The following is an 18,558-nucleotide window of genomic DNA, read 5'->3' as shown; positions in this document are numbered from 1 at the left end:
TATATATACACATACCTAAAATGTTTCTATAAATCACCAAAGCTTTAAAACTACGCCTCCTGCTTTACCCTCGCAAGCAGCTAAGCTCTCATACCCAATAGGGTACTCTCACGCACTTAGCCATCAACTCCCTTATGCTTCAAGATGCAAACTGTCTCCCATAATTCTTCCTTTCTTTCTCCACTCCTTCCTTCATCCATCTTTCTATCATTGCCCAATGCTTAACTTCCTTAAGTGTCTGATACTAGCTACTGTGAGCCCTTGGGGAGTTTCCACTCTAACTCAGAAACCCTCCCAGACCCTCTTGATCATCATCCCTCCCCCAAGCACAGGGAAATCGCACTTATCACCGGTCCCACAGTGGAAGATGCACGTTTCTAGCTTCCTACAATCCTGAGTGCCTGAGGTTTCTTTTGTCTCTGTCAATTCCTGAAAAAGGTGTGTTGAAGTCTCCATCTGTAGTAGTGGGCTTGTCTATTTCTCCTTACAGTCCCATCATCTTTTGGCTCTGTCGCCCCATTATCAATACTGCCGAGCCCAGAGAAAGGCAGGAGGAAGAAATGAAGGAGGGAAGGATGGAGAGGGGGGAAATAAAAAGAAGGAGGACTGAACAGGGAAACAAAACTGATTTCTATTAAAGGAAAAAAAAAGATTGGAAAGAAGATTGCAATGCCAATAGAGAGGGCTTTTTAAAAAAGAAGGCAGCAGGAGGGGCAAACAGATGTCCCATCCCTTTCAAACCTAGACTAGAGGTAAACCCAGAAAGAATTTCAATTTATATGAAGCAATAGACCATTCAAATCCCTACCCCACAATCCAAAGCCTTGAGCAGGCACCATGAAATGTGCTTTCTCTTTTCTGGAAGCCATGCTCATAAATTCACTGTTTCTCAGTCGTGTTCCATTGCAACAATTGCTGCCCCCACCTGATGGAATTGAGGACCTGAATCACTTTGAAACTCAGCTGAAAGTAAATTTGGACTTTTGGAGTATATAATGGTATCTACAGTTCCTGCTCTGATTACAGGAAGTGTCACATTAGCACTTTGGTAAAGAAAAGATCCACACTCTGCTTAAATCTTGCTGGTGTCGTAAAGAACGCTTAATACCCTATAATACAGACTTCTGTTTCACAGAAAAATTTCTCATTTGTTTTTCACTGTAAAACTGCAAATGGATGCTCTTCATCACTCAGTCAGGGGGAATCACTCGAAAGCAGGAAGATGCCTTTACTGAGACCTAATATGAGGGGCCAAATTCAAGAGGTCATTTGATATGAGGAATAGAGATCTCTGCATTGTGCCAACAGGCCTATTAACAAGCTGAGCCTGGAGAGTTAATGAAATGGTACCTGAGTCTATGGCTTCTAGACAGACTCCCTATAAATTACCTGACTCTACCTTCATACAGTATTACCTACATTTTGCTTCCACCTCTAAATTAACAACTCACCATCAATTCTTTGTGCCTTATAGCTGTGATTCCCATTAAAGACCAGATTTTTCTTTTTTTCAAGTCAAAAGAAAGCACGTCAGTAGACTACCCAACTAAAGACCAGCAGCCTGGTCTTCTCCATGGTTTTGACTGTTAAATTCATTTTACTCTACCGATGGGAATTTTCAATGCCTTTGCAAAATGCTTGGGAGAAATTCTGGTCAAGTTCAAGGTCAGACACAAGGGCTTAAAACATTTATCTTGGCAAAGTACAAAACCCTCCATAGTTACTGGCAGAGTAAGAAGATGACCCTTTCTACAAAAATTATCCAATTAATTTCGTCTGCCCAAGAGAGAGAAAAGCATCCATTTGCATAAGTATGTGGATATGCTTTGTCAGGTGAAATAATGCTTGAGTTAACTTTCCATTTTCAACTTGAAACATCTTTGTTCCATCATGGTCATGGAGACCTCCCTGTAGTCAGATCTTTGCTTGAATGAGCTCTCATCGGTTAATATTTTTCTATTTCTTTAAATCCAGGTTACTTATTTCTGAATCTAATTTTTGCTTTAAATTGTAGTCTCTTTCTGCTAAAACATAACACTTCTTCACATACCTATTTTTTTTGTAACAGTAAGTAAAACAGTGAAAGAGTATTGTGAGCAAGTGCCATGGGCTGGGGGAAAAAAGACAAACAAAATTCAGGCCCTATTCCTTACCCTTGAAACACAGTGGAGGAGACATGAGACCCACATGTATGGTAACAATGAGAAAATATTTTGACCCAAACCATAAAAGTCATTGCAAATTAAAGGAAAAAACATACTACAGATTGTGCCCCTTCGAGGGCCCACATCCAAGAATAAACAAGACATAGGTAAGAATTTTCAGGAACTGCTTCCTCGTAGAAACAAGAATTGCTGAATACAGTGGTGTGTGTGTGTGTGTGTGTGTGTGTGTGTGTATGTGTGTGCGTGCACACGCGTGTGTGTGTATAGGAGCATCATTTCATCTCTCTTGGGTAGTAGCTCCCTTTATTTGCCAAAAGGACATTAATTTTATTTATCTTGACATTTATTCCTCTCCCTTTGCAATCAGAACTCTTAATCCTACAAGAGAAATAGAAAATGCCTTGTTTTCCATCTGCTCCGTCTTTTTTATTTCCTACTATATTCATATCATTTCTTAACTATTTAATCTGATGATCTTACATCACTGTTGAATATTCATGTTTTAGTCTCAGTAGGGTACTCATTACCACTCACACTTCATGCTTTCAGATTCATTCTCTTCCTTCCCTTCATCCAGGCACCTCAAGTTCATTCATTACCTCCCATCTTGATGTCTGTGACTCACCCATGTTGGTCTTCTGACATTCTGTCTCCAAATAACTATTGAAACCCTCTTCAAAGGCTTGAATCTCAAATAATTTATTCCCCCACTCCATCAACTCCGCTGATTTCTAGTTCATCTCTGCCTCACATTTAAATGGTTGACTCATTTCCCCGACCACTTTATAAACCTTTAAAACACATTATCTCCTTCTTGCACAAAATTACATGTATTTTCATCTCTTCGCAAAGCCCGTTTTCTAATTGGTTTCGTTTACTTAGCTTATCGCTCCAATTTTCTTCTTTTATACTCATTTTTCATAACTCTCCTTACTGTGCCACTTTTAATCACAGAAATGCACCTTGGTTTAAATGGCCTGGAGATAAATATTGAAAATGTGTATGTGAATAGCCTAAATTTGATTACCTAATGGTTTGGGTGAGGATAAAGGAACATGACAATAAATAGTCACTGGCCAGATTTAAATACACGACAGGATTTGGCATTTATACTCCCTTATCCGGCACCTCCTATGGCCCCTCATCCCCGATCTCTCTCAAGGCTAGAAACAGGAAAGTAATCCGAAATGCATTTTTCTCCTTGGTCCAAATGCTACTTTTCATTTGTCCAATTATAAATCACAAGCTGAGTTTTGAGCAAAGACAAGGGAGGTTTAAGAACTGTTCACATTGTGCAGTATTCCAGTCACTTTTATGACTATTACTTTGTTTAATCCACCAATACCCACAGTGTCGATAGAACAAGAAGGTCAAAAACAAACAAACAAACAAAAATCAGTTGCTTCATAACATTATGGACATGATTTTTTAACATGATTTCTTTCTCTTTTTATATAGTTTATTTATTTTGGGGGGGAGGGGGTGTGGGGAGGGGCAGAGAGAGAGAGAGAGAGAGAGAGAATCCCAAGCAGGCTCCCACTGTCAACTCAGAGCCGGAGATGAGGCTCGATCTCGTGAACCATGAGATCATGACTTGGGCTGAGATCAAGAGTAGGATGCTTAACCGGCTGGGCCACCCAAGAGCCCCTGCTAATTTCATTTCTTAAAACCCTACACAACTCTTTTCTACCATTGAGCAGATCTCCATCAGCAATATGCAATATGATTCTGTTCAGAATGTGGAGCCATCTGTAAGACTGACATCTTCTCAATTCATAATCTGGTCTACACCAAGGCAGGCAAGATGAAAGTACAAGGCCCATTTTTCTTCATTTAAACGGATGGCAGATCTTCTCTTTATTTCTTCAGAAAAAGAGATTCTCGTAAGCAGGATACATCACATTCACGGAAAACGGATATCCCCACATCTGGTTCTGGGTTGTTTATAAATCAAAGATTAAGTGCCTCACTGCTTTGAAACCAAAGACGTTCCAGTCCAGCCCCCTCAGGGCTTCCTCTCTGTGTTAGTCTCTATTAACACTTGTTCCATTTGTTCTTTCAAGGCTCAGAGAACCCCTACTCAATCCAGCACTCAATTATACACATTCTCTACCTGTGGGCTTCACTAGGATTTTACCCGTGGCCATTGCTGTGTATCGGAAATAGAAGGATCATTAGGAATTTGCCTAAATTGTACTAAAACCTGCATGTGTTCGCTTAAATTATGACATCTAACCCAATGCAGTTTTAGAATTGAAACTGAAAATTCTGGCTATCTCCTGGGGACGTGTCTACCTAAAAGTAGTTATCAATCCAATGGCTAGGAAGAGGGTACAGATAGATAACATAAACGAGTACAGGAAGTCAGTAGCTAAGTACCAAAAAAACAGACAGGTGAGAACTTTGGTGGACAAAGGTCAGGGCCTCAGCAACAATCACTGAGCCAAAGAAAACACATCTCTGAGCCACAGGCAGCTAGAGGGCACAGGGCTACGGTTCTTACCATCTGGGCAGAAATTACTCCTATAACTCCACTCACAAACAATTGGCACGTATGTAGAAGGATGGTTTCTCTACAAGTACCTACTCCTCCCTTGCGCTCAGTCACCTATATTCACTACAAGTACCCAAGGCATTTTCGATTTCAGTGGTTTGCAAAAGCAAGTAGCCTTAGGTGGGAGCTTGAGCCTGAGTGGTGTAAGCTGTAAAGAGGCACTCACGGTGCAGGCCCTCTTTGTTGGGATCCCAGACTGGCCACGAATTAAGGAATGGATTCTCTCTTCAGGGAGAGGGTTGTAAGATAAAATAGAGAGCACCCACTTCAACTGAATTTCAGATGAATAATAATTCTTTAGTATACGCACATCCCAAATAGTGCATGAGACATACGTATGATAAAACATTAATTGCTACTTGCGTGAAATTCAACTGGAATTGGGCATCTACATTTTATCTGCTAAATCTGGTAACCCTACCCAGGACCAGCACTTCTTTCTGGGTTATGCGTTCATTCCCAGGTCTTTCTAGCCTCATGTGATGGCACTGGGCGGACAGGGCAATCACTGACAGACTAGTGCAGAGGTTATGTGGACTCTAGAATCAACTGTACTGCTTGGGTTCAAATCCTAGCCCCACAAGCGCAAGGAAATTTCTTTAACTCCTGTACATCTATGTTAGTTTCCCAGTCTGTAAAATGGGAATGGTGGTAAAACTCTATTTTATGCATCTGTTTTGGGGAGAAAATGAGACAATCGACTCAAAAGTTTGGCACACAGCAGGCATTCAATAAATGCTGGCCACAGTAATCACCACAGGTTGCCTTGTCCAGTACAGATGGTAATCTACTTGCTAATTGAGTCTGCATTCTAGCTGACATTTAACATTATCCTACTGGTGTGAAAAACATTTATTTAACATTTCCTGTATGTCCCCTATGCTGGGGGAAAGTATTATTTTAAATTTAAATTTGGAAAAATATAATTTTAAATTGTAATACAAGGCTCCAGAAAATTCTTAAGGAAGGTTATATTAAGCTCACAGGACAGACTCTCAATTCTTCATTTGTTCCCCAGTCCCATTTATCTCTTTTTTCTCCCTATCGCTCTTCTTCAGCTTATCAGAAGGAAATGTAGGAGCAGCAAATAGTCACTTGTTTTATCTCCTAGACAGAGCAGGATGCTTTCTCCATCACAAATGATTTACTTGTCCTCCAGACACTTTCCCCCGCCCCCCTGCAACAGACACACACACACACACACACACACACACACACACACACACATCCACCTGTCCCACCTCTACCCCCCACCCTGGAACTGTGTCTTGGGGCATTATTGTTCCCCTCTTAACTTAATAAGCTGGAAACACAGCCAGAGCAGTTAAGAATCTGCTCAAGGGGGCACACAAGGAGCCAGCTGGGGAGCTGAAATGAGACCATCCCACTTCTTGGCTCCCCGCCCAGTGCTCTGTCCAACAGACCATAGTGGACACCTGGGTCTGCTGAATAGGAGCCCTGCAGTTGCTAGGGCAAAGGATGAAGCCAAAGTTGGAAAACTCTTATGATGCTCCCCATGGCGATTAATCTGTTTGAAGGTCTGGGCTCTGAACCTTAGATTCCAGGTCTGCATTCCTTCATAAAACCTCGTGTTTTGAAAGCCGCAGTCAATGACCCTGTGAATTTAACTAGACACATTCTTACAAAGCAGCGTCATAAAGGAAAGCTCCTAAGTGATTGGAATCTGCCAACATGCTGTCTTGTGCTCCTGGCTCCCAGTATGGGGGCCCGGGAGAGGAGAATCCCACGCCAAGTCAATTTTCACTGCTTGGGCTACCAGTGTGGAATGCTGGGCTTCCTTAGAGGCACGGCTGTCATTTTGGATGCTTTTCTTAATGAAGGCTTAGGCACTAATCTAAAAGGTCAGTGCCTGCTCACACCGCTGTACTGGTGGCCACACTTAAATTGCATAGCCACGGTTGGCAGGGTGGGGTCCGTTCCAGGCATGATGAGATTCACATCTCTTTAACCTGATAAAATGAAATCTATATGCACTTTGCTTTTAAAAGCTTCAAAGTCTTTACTCATGTCAGTGAATAAAAGCTAAAGGAAAGGTAAGATCAAGTGCCAAGCCCCCTAGAAAGGAAAATGTGACCTTTGTTTGTTTTTTTCCTCTCTCCAACTCATTTTTTTAAATTTTTTTTAATGTTTATTTATTTTTGAGACAGAGAGAGACAGAGCATGAACGGGGGAGGGTCAGAGAGAGGGAGACACAGAATCTGAAACAGGCTCCAGGCTCTGAGCTGTCAGCACAGAGCCCGAGGTGGGGCTCGAACCCACAGACCGCGAGATCACGACCTGAGCTGAAGTCGGACGCTTAACCGACTGAGCCACCCAGGCGCCCCTCTCCAGCTCATTTTTTTCCCCTCTCTCTCTCTCTCCCTCCCTCTTTCCCTCTCTCTCCCTCCCTCTCTCCCTCTCCCTCTCCCTCAGTCTCTCCCTCTCTCTCTCCCTCCCTCCCTCCCTCTCTCCCTCTTCCTCTCCCTCTCTCCCTCTCTCTCTCCCTCCCTCTCTCCCTCTCCCTCTCTCCCTCTCTCTCTCTCCCCCTCCCTCCCTCTCATTACTGTTTTCATGAACACTAAAGACAAACCAGAACAAATGACAAACAATTCTGGTTTGGGAAGGATAATAGTCTTCATCCCATTGAAAAATCTTCCCCCAAAGTTTCGTTGCACTTATCCGAACTAAGTAAGTTCTCTTTGGTCACTCAACCTTATTTACTGATCTGCCTCATACTATGGCTGGAGGGACATCAGAACCCGAACCCTATGTGGCAGACACTGCCTGCCTCATTCAGGTGTCTGCACTGAAGCAGCCATGGGGAAAACTGGGCTTCTCTGAAAGCAAGTCCAGCTAGTGGACTCATGGTTTTTATCTGCCTAGACTTCCTTTTACTACAATCTGATAACATTCTGATTTCCTTTGAGGAACTATGCTTCCTCCGCTATTTCCGGTCGGTGCGGCTGAGACGGGGCCAATCCCACCTGCCCTGGGGCGTATAACCTAGGTTTGGCGGTCAGCATTCTCCTGCCCTCTTGCCAGAATAATTGGTTCTGCATCATGCCTGAGACTGAGTTCAGGGCAACTAAAATCAGCCCCGGGACTTTGCTGGAGCTGAGGAAAGTGGCACGCCTCTCCGGCTGGGCTTGTGAGGCTGGCAGATCATAGGTGCTCCGCCCCAACGGGAAAGTCTGCCTGAGTGAGAATGAAGAAAAGCACAGAGAGGCAGAGCTGAACAGTGAGAGACTGATTTCTGCTGACACTGTGCACACGCCCAGGGCCAGCTTTGCAGCAAGTCAGTGATGCCCCTGGTGTTTTCAGTTATGAGAGCCAAGGCGTCCTTCTTTTTGCTTAAGCCAGTTTGGGTTGGGCTTTCATCGCTTGCAATATAAAAACTGTTGGAAATGGTCCAAAAACGGTTTTGTTGAGACTGCTAGGCTCAAACTCTTATCAGGAGGATTGTATGTCCCAGGTATAACGCATATGCGTGTGTAGAAGCGAGTACAAAGATACACGTGGATTCAGTTATTAATCTCTGCTTCCTCCTCACCAAAGTATAGTAACAGCCTCCATCCCCGTATCCTTAACCCAAACAACTAAGCAAATAATTCTTGCCCATTCTGTACCCACCTCACTGTCCCCTGCACGTTTACTGTCCCATTTAACTCTACTAGGTAGCCGAAATGTTTTTGTTTTGTTTGTTTGTCTGCTCTGGGGGAGGAGGTTGGTTTTGTTTTGGGGGGATTTTTTGCTGGCTACTGATCTCAGTCAGAAATCAGAAAACTATGGCCTGCAGGCCAAATATGGCCCACCACCTGTTTTTTTGTAAATAAAGTTTTATTGGAACATAGTTATTCGTTCATTTATGTATTATTTATGACTGCTTTAGCCCTATGAAAGCAGGGTTGAGAAGTTGTGACAGAGACCATACAGCTCAGGAAGGCTAAAATATTTACCACGGGGCCCTTTACAGAAAAAGTTTCTTGGCCTCTCATGTAGAGAATTAACTTGGAATGACTGCCGCCCTTAGAGCATTTGTGTTTTGTGTTTGCAGTGTCTTTTGTAGCTTTATTCTCTTTGCAGCCAGTGTTCTTTTGCAGGCTATGGAGATGAGAGGAGGAAGTTTAAATTCCTTTTGATAAGAAAAGCCATTGCCTACCTAGAATGGAAACGGAAGCTAAAAAAAGGATTTTATTCTTCCTCTCCCACAGCAACATGAAGAAATATGGAGACCATCTGTGCCAGATTGCTGGCAAATTGCCACCCCCTCCTGGATCTTACAGGCTAAAAGCCTGGAAACTACATTTCCCAGAATGTCTTGCTATAAGTTTTCCAGGCTAGATTGTACCAATAAAAAGAGCCCCCATGATATAAAGAAGGCAGAGGAAAACAGAGCGATACTAACGCTCTTCCAGAAGAAGCACGCCAAGGCATGGACTTCAGCTGATTGACAAAAGATTTTGCAGTGGTCTCTGAAAATCACCTAATTTAGAATTTCAGGCTGTGGTGACCATTCTGTGGGTCCTGCAACTTTAACAGGAAACTGACAGCTAGCAGAGCCTTTTTCTGACTTTTCAACTTCCAGTTGTTCCGATGGTTTTGCATGTATCCAATCTCCTACTTTAAGATCCTTCCTACTTGAAATACCTAGACCAGTTTCTGTTTTCCTATCTGAGCCTTAACTGATACACCATGATATTCCATAGATAACACAATGAAATATTCCCTTTAGCTCCAGAAGCAACAGATGACAGTGCTGTGCTTTCTGAATAGTCAGTGTGCCAGTAGTCTAGGTCACTAGGTAACGGATCCTAGTGATCTGCCAGTCGGCCACCGCTGGTAAGGCATTGGATGCAGCCCCTAAATGCTCATCACTGCCAGTGTTGTTAGGATTTCTCAGGCAGAGGTGTGGCATATGCAAGGATGCAAAAGTGGGGTAGATGTGTGCACAGGACAGAGATTGGATTAGGCTCTAGAAGCCTGAGCCCTGGGAGGACTCGGCAGGATGACGGCAGTAGAGAATGACGCTTCATGCCAAACTAAGATATTTATTTAAACATTAAGATGACTGCCCATGTTCCTCAGCCTCATGGAAAAGTATAAGGAAAGTAAATCAATGCACAAGCCAACGTGTATTTTCAGGAGAGTGCAAAGGGATATCAAACTAGAGAAAATGGAAATGGGGAGCCGTTTACAGAGACTTTGCAGTGACAAAAAGCCCTGATGTCAAGTAATATGGATTTTAGTGCCGCTGCAGACACAGCTGGCTGAGTGACCTTGGCCGAGTCACCCCTCACAAGGCCTTTGTCCTTTTCACTACAATGAACTGACAACCTCGAAGCCTTTTCTGAGGCTGCGGTTTTATTATCCACGGCTTAGAGGGAGTTTGTCAATGGAGGGCCTCAGGAGCTGCAAGCAGATTAAGATCACAGATGTAAAGATCTCATCCAAAAGCTCCAAGTTCTTTCTACTCTTGACAAGTTATCACAGATTCAATCTTACTCCACGGTCACCAGCAAAACAGCCAAGCACACCATTGCGAGTTCTCTCCCTCCTTCCCTTTGCTCCTGCTGTTGCATCTATAACTGGTCTCTCCCTCCCTCCCTCTCTCCTCCTCTCTTTCCCTCCCTCCCTCCCCTTCTTTCTCCTAAGCTATCCATCGGAAGGCCTGACTTCAGGGAGAGGGGCAGAAAATGCCAAGGGTGGGGTGGTTGGGGCGGGGGTGTTACTGCCGAAAAGAAAACAAACCAGCTTTTAGTAGCCTTTGGGTTTTCTGCCAGGCGTGCACAAACACCACCGTCAGTGTCAAGACTGCTTTTGTGTAGAGTAGAGGAACAGGAAGGACAAGAAGGAAGATGGTAAGGATGCTAACATGCTTTGTTAGGGACGTTTTTTAATTAATCTGGAACAGAGTCCATTGGAGTAAGAATACCCTTTACAGAAGAACGACATCCTCAGATGTTTTTAAATTGTGACTTTTATAAAAATCCAGCCATGTAAGATGTTCTCTTAGTTTCTGCTCAGTTACAATTGATTTGTTCAAGGCATCGTCCCTTTTTTGAAGGAGCGTGTCGAACTAAAAACCCATATATTTGAGATTTTTAAGCTGCTGTGTAATTATCAGAAGGGACTTAATGCTTGCTTCCTAGTATCTCTCCTCTACAAAGGCAAATGATCCGTTGGTATTTCAAGGCAGCCAACTCCTTTTAATTAAGGGAAGAACGTCTTGTTATTCATCCTCCTCAATTCTGCATTTCTTTGTATGACTTAATAATTTATTTACAAACATTACTTGCAACCACATGTTCTGCTCCATTTGGGAAGGTTGCACGGCGGTCATGTGTTTCGTGTCTCTCTAGAACTCCTTGTCTTGATAAAATAGGACATTCTGCATTTATGAGTGTCAAAAGGGACTTCAGCAAGGACTTAAATAGACTTGCCAGCTGTGTGCTCCGGGCAATGGGAACTTATGGGCCTGTCTCCCTGTCCCTTGACTCCTCACAGACAGACGTTGCCTAAGCCAGACAAGGAATTTCAGTGCCGAGTCTCTTGTTGTTGAAAAGTCTGGAAAGCAGCTCTTGTGGTCACGCAGATCGGCCAGGAGTTCCAAGTGGAGTCCACACTTAAGCCACGTAAAGAAGGAATGCTGAGATGGAGAACACGCTGAGAGGCTGTTTTTGGAGGAAATACCAGCTTGTAGATCAGGAGGATGCTGTACGACATCATCATCCTGGCTACCTTTTCCTTCCTAACTACTGTGTGCCAGAAACCAAGCCAGCCAGGCATTTCATCCATGCTAATTCCTCTCATCTAAGCCTTACCATCAGGTACATATTCTATTTTACAGATGAAGAAAACTGGCTTCATAGAAATAAATGACCTAGCCCGTGGGACATACAGCTACTGAGAAGCTGAGTCAGAATTAGAAGCTAAGTGTAAGACCAAAGCTTGGCTCTTCTAAGGCTCTGTGCAATTACAAAAAGGTGCCCAAGGGCACATGGCTTAGTAAATAGACCGTGCCTGCATACTAATTAGTACAATGTGTCCTTCCTGCTAGTAGATGCAGTCCTAGCCCAGGATACACGGTTGGTGAGGAGTGCAACGACTACAGTTCAGTGCCCCCTCACTTCTCCAGCACAGTGACTTTGTGAAGGATGTACACTGAGCAATTCTTTGTGGCGGCCCTCGCGCCAGGCCAGATGTGGCTAAATCCTGTGTGATGCTTAAGTTTATGTATCAACTTGGCTGGGCCATGGTGCCCAGGTTTTAGTCAACCGTTATTCTGAATGTTTCTGTGATGGTATTTTTGGATAAGATTAACATCTAAATCAGTGGACTTTGACTAAAGCAGATTATTTACTAGCTCTAATGTGGGTGGGCCTTGTCAAATCAGTTGAAGGCATGTGTACATAAATATTTATGTGTGTGTGCACACACATTTCTGTTTCCCTGAATAATTCTGACTAATATAACCAGAAATTAGAATCTAGTCTCCTCACAACTCCAAAGAAGTTTTTCTTGATTTCAATGTGAGAAGATGACCAGGGTGCAAGAAAGAAAATTAGCCGATTGAAATACTTTTTCTGAAAGAGTGCCAATTAATAAAACTATGTCAATGTAGAAGAGAGTCTTTAGGACATGCTTCAGGGCTCCGCACTTGGTTCTGTCCCATTCAACACTTCTGTCAGTGGCTTGTGTTGTAGGATCATGCAAATCCAATTTGAAGATGAAACGAAGCCTCAAGGGATAACTAACATGACAGACGACAGGATCAAGATTTTGACAGGTTGGGTTACTGTGTTGAAACTAACAAGAAGGATAATGGTATAACCATACATTTTAGATTAAAGAAATCAATAATTATAGCACAGCTATAGATTTGGATTAGAAAGGTATCTTTTAAATGGTACAGTTGAATTTTGTTCTTCTCGGGCTCAATACGAGTCAACAATGTGACCCAGCTCCTTTATAATGTTAATAGTATTGAAATCAAAAGATAAAAATATTTTTTAGCTTAAAAATATTAATGCATCCTATGTATCCATCCTCGTGTAATCCGTGTAGGTCTGAAAACATCAGAAATACCACAACCAAATTCTAAGAGACTCCACATTTTGGAAGGGTGATGGTACAATAAAGCATTGAAGAGAAGGACAACTGAGCAGGTTTAGAATTTTTGTTAACCGAAGAGTAGTGGGAGGAAATGAAGATTAATGTAACAGAGGAGAAAATAGCTGAAGGAAGATGTAAGAAGGGTCTTCAAGTGGTAGAAAGAAGAAAAAACCGGTCCTCTTTCTGTGTACTTCCAAACAGAACGAATATGCAAATATGGCAACTTCAGGTCAATAAAAGAAAAGGCTTTCTAAAAATTGGACACAGCTGATGAGAAATCTAGGATACTCTGTGAAAAGGGAGGCCCCCTGGCTGAAACTGTCCAAGTCTGTCTCTGTGATAACTTTACAGCTTTTCCAAAAAGATAGACCGTGTTGATAACATTTCCCTTCTCCTTCCATCTCATAAAAGTAATAAGGGGAAAAGAAGCTAATTTGGCATGATCTGCACTTGGTGAGCCATAGCTGACTTTTAGGAATCACCTACTTCTTTTCCAAGTCATTGCAATTTGGTTAATTATTTTTCTCAGACTTTCTTGACGAGGGCATCAATTACACCAATAATTCATTTAGAATTAAATCACTGTGTCTTTCAGCATTCTTTTCCAATAACCACAAACACAAGTAAAGACCATCGTTAGTTTTACCATCATTTCTATTACTGCGCTAGTCACTATGATGTTGTAGATACTTAATCTCATTTGCACCTTGATACACTTATCTGAAGCTCAGAGACCTTGGGTCTCTACCCCAGGACATAAGCCTGCAAATAGCAAAGCTAAGATTTAAGCCCAAATCCAATTGATTTCAAAGTCTCTGCTGGGAACTGCTATATTCCGTGGGCCAGTCTCCACAAATGCCACACTTATCCTTTCTTTCCCCTGAGCTTCCTCTGCATGGTCACCCGCAGTGCTTTTCTACCTCTCCTCTGTGCACCCTACAAGATCAAGCTCACTCTCATGCCTGAAATAAAGTCTGCCCGCACTGATAAGCTCAGGCCATGATGGTTTTTTCTTTATGTATTATTTTAGTTCCAGTAGAAGAAAATCAAATTAAACTAGTTCGTGCAAAATAATTTATTAGCTCACAAGAGCAAAGAGCAGAAAAGAAAGAGGTACATCCATTCTTGGAAAACAAAGAGCAGGGATCAGAACCTGCGAACTTTCCCTTTCCTTGCCTCTCTTTGCCTCTGTGCACGTCAGCCTCCTCCTCTCCAGCTGGCCTTCCCCACCAGGCTGGAAGTAGGTCTCAGGCAGTTTATACTCTTAAACTCAGTTCTAGAGAACAAGTGGTTTTTTTTTATTTCCTCTATTGAGATACATTTTATATACAACAAGCACACCCATTTTTAGGGTATATTTTGATGAGTACTGACAAATCTATATACTTATACATAATTTTCATTATAACCTCAACATAGAATATTACCAGCACCACAGCTCAAGTTTTAAAAAACTGAAAAAAGAACTCTCTATAAACCAGTCGGGAGAAGGCTGAGAACCAAGGTGGACAGCCCCCACTAAAACTGAACGCTAGGAGTGGAGGAAGATCAAAGGGGTGCAGTTTACAGCTCAAACACAGCACCTGGAAAAATCACTGAGTTTGAAGGAGAAAAAAACATACCCTCTATCACTCTTGGTCCAATTAGAAGACCAAAGTTACAGAGTAATTTTAACAGGGAATGTTGAATATAAAACAGTATTAACTCTAACAAGGGGTTAGAGTAACAAGTGATCAGCACCCAGGAGAGAAGCTCTTGGCTGAGATCTATGGCTCACTGAATGGCAGGGTGGCATCATCATGCTGGTGGAACCTGATAGAAACTGTCCCTCTGGAACGCTCCAGAAATCCACTGTTCAGAGTATCAGGAAAAGCTGTTCCCCCACCGACGTGTCCCTGGAAGCAATCTGCTACAGAACTGCCTAAGGTACATGGCAGGAGTTGCTGCTGGCCCATTCGTGCTATCGGCTGCTGTGTGCCGAAGGAGATGGCAACTGGAGAAGCCAGGCCCCGGAGGGCAGGCGGAGGGGCCCTGCCAAGCTAGCACCCCAGAACCAGGAGGCAAGACCCTTTCCTTCTATAACGACACAGCTTTATACCGTGTCACCAAGGCAAAAAGATTAAATGGCCCAGGTCCATTAAGCAAAAGGTATGTACTTGGCATGGAGAAGCAATACATCAGTTATCAGCCCACACCCCAATTTATTTCCATTAACCGTCTTCTGAATTCCTATCGTTTATACCACCTGATCTAACATCGATTATGTGCCTCCCTGACTATATCTTATATATATCTGTGCATAGATACACAAATGTTGATCTTCCCAACTGAGTTAGGAATTCCCAGAAGATAAGAAACATGCCCTAAATTACTGTAGGTTTCCCTTTTCCCCATCCCCATAGTGTTTTCTGCAATATTAGGCCCACAGGAATTTTTTTAGCGAATAACCCCAAACCTCAACATCAGAGATGCAAAGAGGAAGCCTTGGGCCAAATCCGTCCCACAGAGATGTTTGATCTTTTTTTTTTTTTTTGTTAATCTTAGGTGCACAGTGTTTTGTCTACCCAACATTTGAAATTTTGAATTAGTAACCAACACACAAAAGTGGAGACTTCACATAGAAATCCAATGTTCTGGAAAGCTGTAAGATGGTACCACAGTGGGCCTGCACACACCGGTTGAGGCTGACCCTCACACCCTCCCTCTCACCAACACACATGCTCTGCATCGCCATCATTCTCCTATGGCATGTTCATTTTTACCAAGGCTTTGGATCCTGTATCTGAGTGCTCAACCCCTGCTCCGTAGGACAGATCACCTTAACTTCTTTCGTAGGCCAAGGAATGTGGAAAATAAGCACTAAATAGACATAACTATGTTGCCGATGCTATTTCTTAGTCCCTTCTTTTCACATACACATCAGAACCGCTGAGCGTCTTTCAAATGAATGGTCCAAATGAGTTCATAAGAAAATTAACAGAGGCAGAGCGCCTGGGTGGCTCAGTTGGTTAAGTGTCTGACTCCTGATTTCAGCCCAGATCATGATCTCATGGTTCGGATCCATGATCTTCCGGATCTTTCTCTCTCCATCTCTTCCCACCTCCACCCCTCAAAATAAATAAATATGCATTTAAAAATTGAAAACAATGGTTATGAACTTAGGATCCTTAATAGGGTATCGGAAGAAAAACTAACGAAGAGTCTTGTTCAAGAACCATCACTGCTGCTATCTAACCAGTAACCTGCTGCAGTCTTACGGTGTCCACGACCCTCAGTTTCTGCTCTAAAAGTAACAGGGATAGTCCTGACCTTCTGTGAGGCCAAGAGGTGGTTACAGACAGAAGCTCTATTCATTAGGAATGACATGAGGACCCGGCAATCAAGGAACACTTAATTAAGCAAGAGCTTTAATTAATTATTCCTTTTTAAAGACTTTTTGCTGGTTTAAGAAATCCGTTTATGACCACCTGCCTCTTTTCTAGTTTGACAACTTTACCGTGACTCTTACGTTGCCAGGAAAACCAATGGCACAGCCTCTAAGAGAGGCATCTATATTACCATCTCATCTATGACAGTAGGAATCTCCTGGAAAAAAAAAAAAAAACTTTAAAAATGCAACAGGATTCATTTAATTAACAAATATTTATGGAATGCCCAAGACTGTCCTAGCAATCTCCTGTATGTTGTGTATACATTTGGGCACCTCTGCATTATTATAAATTATGCATCTCATCTACAATCAACACACACATTATACTTGGATCCATACTACTATACTTTTAAAAATCAAAATCATACTTAATGAAGTGCATTAAAAATAGACCTTTCAGAGTGTGACTATTTATTAATGAGGTAAGGTCATTTAATTACTTATCACACATTCAGATGTGTGAGAAAGAAAATGCAGCTTTATTTACTTGTTTATTCAAGACCCCATCCTCCCTCTGAGCTTCTTCCTGCTGGGTACAACCTTTTAATTCAACAGGTAAAGATAATCCAATGATATGATTTCAAAAGTCCCTTTAACTAAATGCTGTCTTGGTATTTTGGACCTGTTCACCAGCCACGCTCCTTCCAAGGGATGAATGGATAAGGGAGTTCAGCGGCTGTTTTATGTGACCTGTGGTGAGATGACAAGAGTCGTGGATGGGCCGTTATTAGTCTCTGTTACAAAGTGGCCAGACAGTGTAGATCTCTGTTCCCTGGACCATCAGCAACCTCTGACATAATTGATTTCTCTCTTCTCCTTCAAACAAACACTCTTCATTTGGCTTCTGGCCACCTGTCTTAGCTCCACCTGCTAAAACAGAATACCTTAGACCATCCCAGACCACCCTACACCATTCTAGGCCATCCAGCCACAGCCAAAGCAGCTCAGACCCAAAGAACCACTTAGCCAACCCACAGAATAAAGAAAAATAATACATTTTTGTTGTTTTAAACCACAAGGCTTGTGTTTTGTCATGGAACAGAAATGACACTAAAATAATAAAACTTGTATTGACAGTTAAAAATACACTAACATATTAATATTATATAGAATAACATCCTAATGTAAGCAACTTAATCAGCAGGAAAAAATCTTTGTTTACCTTGGAGAACAGGTATGTTTGTTCCTTATAGATCATTTGTCTTATGGAATTGATCCTGTTTGAATATGTAAACCATAAAATGATTGTTTTAGGTAGAGTGGAAGATTAATGGTGTGTGACTTTTGTCACTGATTCATTTATTCACATGTTCAATATATAGCAGTACAATCTGAACTACCCTGACATTGAGCCAGTGTCTTAGTTGGTGCAGCTACTATGAGAAAATACTACAGGCCAGGTGGCTCGAACAACATTTATTTCTCACTGTTCTGGAGGTTGGGGGTCTGTTATGAGGGTGCCAGTAGGGTAGGGTTCTGGTGAGGACTCTCCTCCTTGAGACACATGAAAATTTCTGCATGACAAGAACAGCACACTCAAAGCATGAGGCTCTAGGAACACCGTGTTGGACTCGTCAACTACCCACTTTCTGCTGCCACCCCAGTGCTCCTGTGAGAACAGTTGTGCATGTGGCTTCAGCTACGGACCTGCCATCTTCCCCCGGTAACCAGGGGAAGTGCCCTCTTACACTGAGTGCACAAGGGCTCCCTATACCTAACTGGGCACTTTACAAGATTTTCCCTTATGAAAATTTTGAATATCCGGCAGAGTTGGGAGAATTTTACAGTGACTATCTTGTTACCTACCACCCAGCTTCTACCACTAACATTTACATACACTTTGTTTTTATCATATACTTATCCATCTATCCATCTGCATCCTTATGAACTAGTTATGCTTGTTTACATTTTTTCTTTTGATGTAAAATGTACATGAAATGAATCATACAAATCTGAGTGTATGTTTGCAGATGTTGACAAATGCATACACACACTTTTCTCTTATCCCAAACTTCTATCAAGATGTCAGCACATGACTACCACCCCAGGAAATTCTCTCAGGTCTCCCATCCCTGACTCAATCACCACCTTTACCTCCCCAGAGGCAACCAACATTCTCATTTTTATCTGCCATAGATCAGATTTTCTAATTTTAGAACTTCATATGCAAGAAAACTATATGTGATCTTCTTTCATGTTTCTTTCACATGACTGTGAGGAAACAAAACTACTTAATAATAAGCATGCTGAAATATTTAGTATGAAATGTATAGATAACTGCAGTTTACTTTAAAAAT

General features: G+C 42.3%; 1 long non-coding RNA gene across 1 annotated transcript; it reads left to right on the top strand.

Annotated features, from left to right (window-relative positions):
• The first annotated feature begins 6,452 nt into the window (after nt 1-6,452).
• On the top strand, nt 6,453-13,090 carry LOC122223714. The gene is made up of 3 exons (XR_006204418.1): nt 6,453-6,581; nt 11,224-11,546; nt 12,784-13,090. It is a non-coding gene; the product is annotated as an uncharacterized LOC122223714 (long non-coding RNA).
• Nucleotides 13,091-18,558: the final 5,468 nt, after the last annotated feature.

This window comes from Panthera leo, chromosome B4 (genome assembly GCF_018350215.1).
Source record: "Panthera leo isolate Ple1 chromosome B4, P.leo_Ple1_pat1.1, whole genome shotgun sequence".
Taxonomy (NCBI): domain Eukaryota; kingdom Metazoa; phylum Chordata; class Mammalia; order Carnivora; family Felidae; genus Panthera; species Panthera leo.
This window is presented reverse-complemented; position numbering and strand designations above follow the sequence as displayed.